Below are 6445 nucleotides of genomic sequence, written 5' to 3'. Positions count from 1 at the left end.
TTTTTTTTTGGTTTTTCGAGACAGGGTTTCTCTGTGTAGCCCTGGCTGTCCTGGAACACTCTGTAGACCAGGCTAGCCTCGAACTCTTGAACTCAGAAATCCACCTGCCTCGGCCTCCCAAGTGCTGGGATTAAAGGCGTGCGCCACCACCGCCCGGCTGTAACTAAAGATATTAAATATATTAATGTGCTAGCTATTTCACACTTGGTAGGTTTTCATTCTATATTTATTGTCTGCTTCTATTACTTTTGTTTCTATTTGCTTCTATTATTTTTAGTTGTATGTACCTGCAAAGGCCAGAGGGGTCGGAACCCTCCAGAGCTGTAGTTACAAGCCATTATGAACTAGTCCTATTTTCTCCTTTCTAATAATGCAGGTTTCCGGTAGTCACATGATATCTCTGGTACCGACAGTAATCCTAGGCTGGAAAGATGGCTCTGGGGTTAACAGCGCATACTGCTCTTGTAGAGTTTGGTTCTCAGTACTCACATTGGATAGCTCCAACTACCTGTAATTCCAGTTCCAGGGATCTGAAACATATAACCTCCTCCAGCACTAATGCTCATGTGCATATACCCACAGACAGATGCATGGACATACATGTGATTAAGAATAATTCATTAATTAAAGGTGACCTTTCCCACCAGGCAGTGTGGCACACACCTTTAATCCCAGCACTCAGGAAGCAGAGGCAGGTGGATCTCTGAGTTCAAGGCCAGCCTGGTCCACAGAGTGAGCTCCAGGACAGCCAGAGCTCCACAGAGAGACCCTCTCTTGAGGGGTGGAGGGGAGAGAACATTTCGTCGCATCTCTTGCAGCTAGGTGTGATCCATCAAATGATTAGTGTCTGGACAAATGTATGTAAGTATGCAGTTTTACTGTCTGTCCCTCTACTTCTCTTTTAGAAGTTGGAACGTGGTCCTTCCACAGTCCATTCAGATCAAAGCATCCCCTCAGTGATAGCAGAAAACAGAAGAATGACACAGAAAGAGTTAAATATAGGACCATAGATTCTTTATACTCAGACTGAAATTATGTGGGCAGGGGAGTCTTGGGTTAATCCATATTTTGGTGTTCTGAGTAAAGGCAGACAGGAATTCAAAACTCCGAGGGCATATTATATCTCAATCTCTCTGCTGTGTCACTGGCATATACACAGAGTTTAAGGAGCATTTTGGACTAGAACACAAAACACCATGATCCCTGATAATGAGTAACTTAAGTCATTTTGCTTCTTCTGGGAGCCCAGAAATTCTGAAACTCAACTGTCCAGCTGATCGGCTGTGGCTAAAGGGTATTTGTGTGGAGGGCTGTCTTCCCAAAGTCAGTCTGCCACTACACAGTAAAGTGAAGTGTGCCCTGCCTCTGACTTGCTGTCTTTTCCACTCCCCTGCCCCCAGTTCCCCCTCCCCAATCTGTGTGTTTGTCATCCAAGGATCACACATCACCTGTTCAGGCTAGCCAAAACAGGTTGTAATTACAACTGACCACTATGAACTACATCACCAACAAGGTGTTTATGGTTTTACCAACAAAGGTCACCAGCCTTTCTTGCAGAATCTCCTCTAAGGTGGGAAGGAACTGAGCCAGTACTAAAACCTTGCTGCTCCAGCTGGTTGCTGTGAAGGGGCAGTGAGCAGTCAGGATACAGCTTGCTTCTCTCTGGTCCTCTTGTAACTTAGGTAAAACTTGAGCACATCCTACAACTTCAGTTGCTTTTTGTGAGGTTTCAAACCCAGGGCAAACAGCTGAGGTGCCTATTTAACATATCAAAGTGGACCTGACCACTGGGTTCTCCCTGCAGTCCCTCAATCTTACCTGTTACAGGACCCTCCTGGCTGGCATATCTGCCCCCTACCATAAACTCTACAGCCCAGTAGGCTGGGCTGCTCTTCCTTGTATAATCCAGCCATTTCTGTTACCCACTCCCTTTGTACTCAAAGGTACAACAGCTCTCCCCTCTCTCCTGTTCCTCCTCCTCTCCTCCCTTTTCCCTTCCCACCTCTCTCCACATGGCTCAGCTCAGGGTCATGCCCACTCTGGCTACACTCTCCCTTTTATCTATAATAAACCTTCTCCACCATGACTGGGAGCAGTCATCTTTCCTTTCCTTTTCCTTTGTATTTCTGCTATTCATTCACTTGTATTTATTTTTTTACTACATATATTGCAGTGGGGGCACAGTTGTGGGCCACAGAACACATATGATGGCAGAGGACAACTTTTGGGGGTTGGTTCTCTTCTTCCACCATGTGGGTCCCAAAGATCAAATTTAGGTCCTTGGGCTTGTCAGAGGGCACCCCTTCCCAGTGAACCTTCTTTGTTGGCCCTTCATATGCTGATTCTTTTACAAATTACTGACTTTGGGTGGGGGTGAAGAGATAGTTCATCGTTTAAGAGCACTTGCTGTTCTTGCAAAGGACCCAAGTTCGGTACCTGTCACCCACATGACTGCTTAACAACTGTTCTAAATTCCAGTCCCAGAGGATCCAGGGTTCTCTTTTGACCTCCAAGGGTACCAGGCATGAACGAAGAGCTCAAATATGCATGCAGGCAAAGCACTCATACATAATGAGTATGAATAATAATACTCTTGAAAAGCAGTTACTAACTTGGAAGACCATGCAGCTGAATGATATTAGTCTCCCACTAGGGTGGTATAAATGATACCTCTGACTAAAGCAACCTAACCTTGAGAGTGTTGCTTCTCATGGTCAACTTTTTTCAGCCAAAATTCCTTTCTCCATCTTAATCACTAACTGGAAGAGTCGATGTTCCTGGGAAAAGCCAGCTCTGAGAAGACATGGAAGGTAAGTTTTGCATATCAGTAATTTTAAGTAAAGTTTCTAAAGTTTCTTGGCAGGCAGGCATGGTGGTGCATACCTTTAATCCCAGCACTTAAGAAACAGAGGCAGGAGGCAGCCTGGTCTATTCTGGGAGTTCTTGGACATCCAGGGCTACCTAGTGAGACTCTGCCTCAAAAACAAACAAAAGGTTAAACAACAGAGTAGAGAGCTAGCTCTGTCAGTGAAATGATTGCCCCACAAGCTTGGGGGACATGAGTGCAAGCCCCAGGAAGCCAGGGGGCATGGCACATATGCTGTTATAATCCCAACACTGGGGAGATAGAGATAGGCAGATTTGGGGATTCCTGGCTAGCCAACTTAGTCTGCTCGATAAGCCCCAGGCCAAAGAGAGAACTTGTGTCAGAAAAACAAGGTTGATGGCTCCTAATGAATGACACTCTATGTTGTGCTCCTGCCTCTACACACATGCACACATATTCACATGTACACATACACACAACATTACATTCTTTTTTTTTTTTTTTTTTTATGGAGAAAAATTTTTTTTATTGTAGATATAAGGGGAAAAGCAGACAGAGGGAAGAGATCAGACCAAACGTGGCTGTGGCTGGCTTACTAGCTGACTAGCTAGACTATGAGAGGAAAGAGGAGGAGAGAGAGTGAGACAGGAGCTGCTGACCACAACATTACATTCTTGACAAAGAGTTTATTGTCTTGTGTGCATATGTATGTGAGGATGCACATGTGTCCACGCTTGTAGGTTCTTATAGAAGCCAAAGGAGGGCATCAGGATCCCATAGGGCTGGATTTATACCTAACTAAGAGCTTTCCAGTATGCATGCTGAGAACCAAACTGGAGATCAGGAAGTGCTCTTAACTCTGGAGCCCCTAAGGTTAAATATTTAACTTGCAGAAAGATAGCTGACTCACTAAAAGCGGGACAGCACATGGCCTGGAGGATGAAAGCAAATGTTAACTCAAGATTACTACAGCAGACAAGAAAAGCCCGTCTGCAGGAGATGAAGACCTAGCTCAGCCCATTACCTCGATGCCCATTGGCTACCTGTTCCTTCTTCCTTTTCCTATACAAGCCTTGGAGCTTGTAGGTTCCCTGAAGACTGGTAGCTCCCTGCCATCTTCTTGGTTTGCTGCTTTTCCAAATGAAAGCTCCCCTGCCCACCCACCCCCAGCAATCTGTCCCAGTCACTGGATTTTGCCATGTGAAAATGAAAGAATTCAGTAGGCCGGGCTGGTGACATGAGCCCATGCCCTCAGCTACTCTGGAGGCTAAGGCAGGACAATATTGAGTTCAATGCTTGACTGAGCTACAGAGTGAGGTCAGGGGGCACCCTGGGCAACTAAGGAGCCCTTGCCGGAGGTAAGAAATTAAGATGGCTAGAAATACAGCTTGGTGGAAGAGCACTTGCTCCATATACACATACTAAGTTTGGTTCCCTTTTGCCTCATACACATACTAAGGCCCTAGGAAAGAGGAAACAAATAAACAAAACTGAGGCTGACTCTGCAAAGAAAACAGTTCCCGGAAGCAGGGACAGTTGTTTATAAATACCTTGTACCCTCTTTACTGTAAGAGCTGAAATTGGATCCATTCCTATGCTACAGCATAAGACTGGACAAAGACAGGGAAACCCAAGCATCTCCTTGACTGAGCTGTGTTCCCCATGCCTAGAGCAGTACCTGGTACACAAGGCGATGAGCGCCATGCAGACTGAACACTCACATGTGAGTTGCTTTAGAGGCATGAGCAGAATTAGGTTAGGTGCCTTACTGGTGCTCCTGCTACACAGAGATTCTGTGAGTCTGCATGTTGTGTGTCACTCTGAGCCAGCAGTTGCTTTGCAAGGCGGGTGGGGTGGGGAGTTAACCAGGAAGATGAGGAGGGGGAGGGTCAGGGAACTGGGTGAGCAGTAAGAGCATCTCAGAAGAGAAAGGAAGCCACTGCTGATGGCGTGTGACAGCACAGGAGGTGTGGATGGATCATGGTGACAGCAAGCTCTCTTCCCCAGGACAAAGGAAGCAGAGCTGCAGAATACAGAGATTAGCGCTGGATTTGGTCCAAGCAGTCACCAAAACAGCATGGTCTAGGGTGAAGCATGGCTCATGAAGGGGCCAGAATTCAAATGTGAAAGTAAAGGTCTTCCATGTGAAATTGCTGGGTGTGGTGATTTTTAGGGGCTAGCAGATCTGCCCAGTGGGCAGAGGCCAAAACAAAGAGAACATATCTCTTTATTTTCAAACTAAGGAGCTCTTGGAGAGATCCCACATCCCCGAACACAGGTTTTACCAGGATTGAGAGAAAGAACTGACTGCTTGGCTGCAAAGTCCCTGCAGGTGACAAACAGCACCTTGTCATGCCCATTGGTCTTAACTGTCTCCCATCCCCAGTCAGTTCTCGTTCTCTCTCTCTCTCTCTCTCTCTCTCTCTCTCTCTCTCTTTGTTTGTTTTCGAGGCAGAGTTTCTCTGTGTAGTAGGCTGTCCTGGAACTCACTCTGTAGACCAGGCTGTCCTCGAACTCAGAAATCCTCCTGCCTCTGCCTCCCAAGTGCTGGGATTAAAGGCGTGAGCCACCACCGCCCAGCCCCAGTCAGTTCTCATTACAGTTCCTGCCTCAGTTTGTCCAGTGACCACACTCAGCCTTTCTCCCTGTCTCTCTGTCTGTCTCTGTCTCTCTCTGTCTCTCTCTCTCTCTCTCTCTGTTAAAAAGCATATTTAAGGGAGAGGGAGGTTTAGCTCTGTAGAAAGTACTAGCTATACTAGTACAGCCATGCTAGTACAAGCTGCATGGCTGGATCTTCAGCAAGGCAGAACAAACAACATACATCACTTTGTCCTTGGGATCAGATAGCTGGGAATTATATTTTTCTGAAACAATTCTTCAACATCTCTATTTAAATTTATTTTTAGGGGACTGTGGAGATGCTTCAGCAGGAAAGGGTACTAATTTCTGTGCAAGGATGAAGACCCGAGTCAGATCCCCAGAACTTCGGCTTGTAAGCCAGACAGGAGGATGGCTATGACTCCCACCAGTTAAAAAGGGGCAAGCTCCTGGTTCAGCGAGAGACCCTATCTGTCTCAAGGGATTATAAAGTTGACAATGATAGAGAGAAGTGTATCCAACAATCTCCTCTGGATTTAACAGGAACACACACACACCACACACAAAAAATTTATTTTTAAAAGGAGGTTATACTGGTGCCATTTTAAAATGTGTTCATGATCATCACATAACTGACATAAATGGAAGGAAGAGCTCTTGATCAACTACCCAGACAAAGACAGCCAGAGAACTTTAGCACTTCCTTTCTGTTGGTTGGAATCCATCAGCAGCTAAGCTGGAGACGGACGTGTTGTAAAAAGAGGTCAGAGAAGGGCAGGGAAGTGGAGGGACTAGAAGGCGAGGTCCTCCCAGACTGCAGTCTGGCTGATTGGAGAGCCCAGGGTCTGACTTCACTCTCAATTCTCTCTGTGAATTTTAAGTAGTGGCTCCAACCTCTACCTCCCCAAACAGACACAAATGACATTCGTTGATTTAATACCTGGAAAGGGAAAGCAGAGCACTCCAGCAAATTTAGAAAAACCATTGTTCCTGGATTAAGACCAATGACCTACCATGGTC

This window comes from Grammomys surdaster, unplaced genomic scaffold (assembly GCF_004785775.1).
Source record: "Grammomys surdaster isolate TR1022 unplaced genomic scaffold, NIH_TR_1.0 126546, whole genome shotgun sequence".
NCBI lineage: Eukaryota > Metazoa > Chordata > Mammalia > Rodentia > Muridae > Grammomys > Grammomys surdaster.
This window is presented reverse-complemented; position numbering follows the sequence as displayed.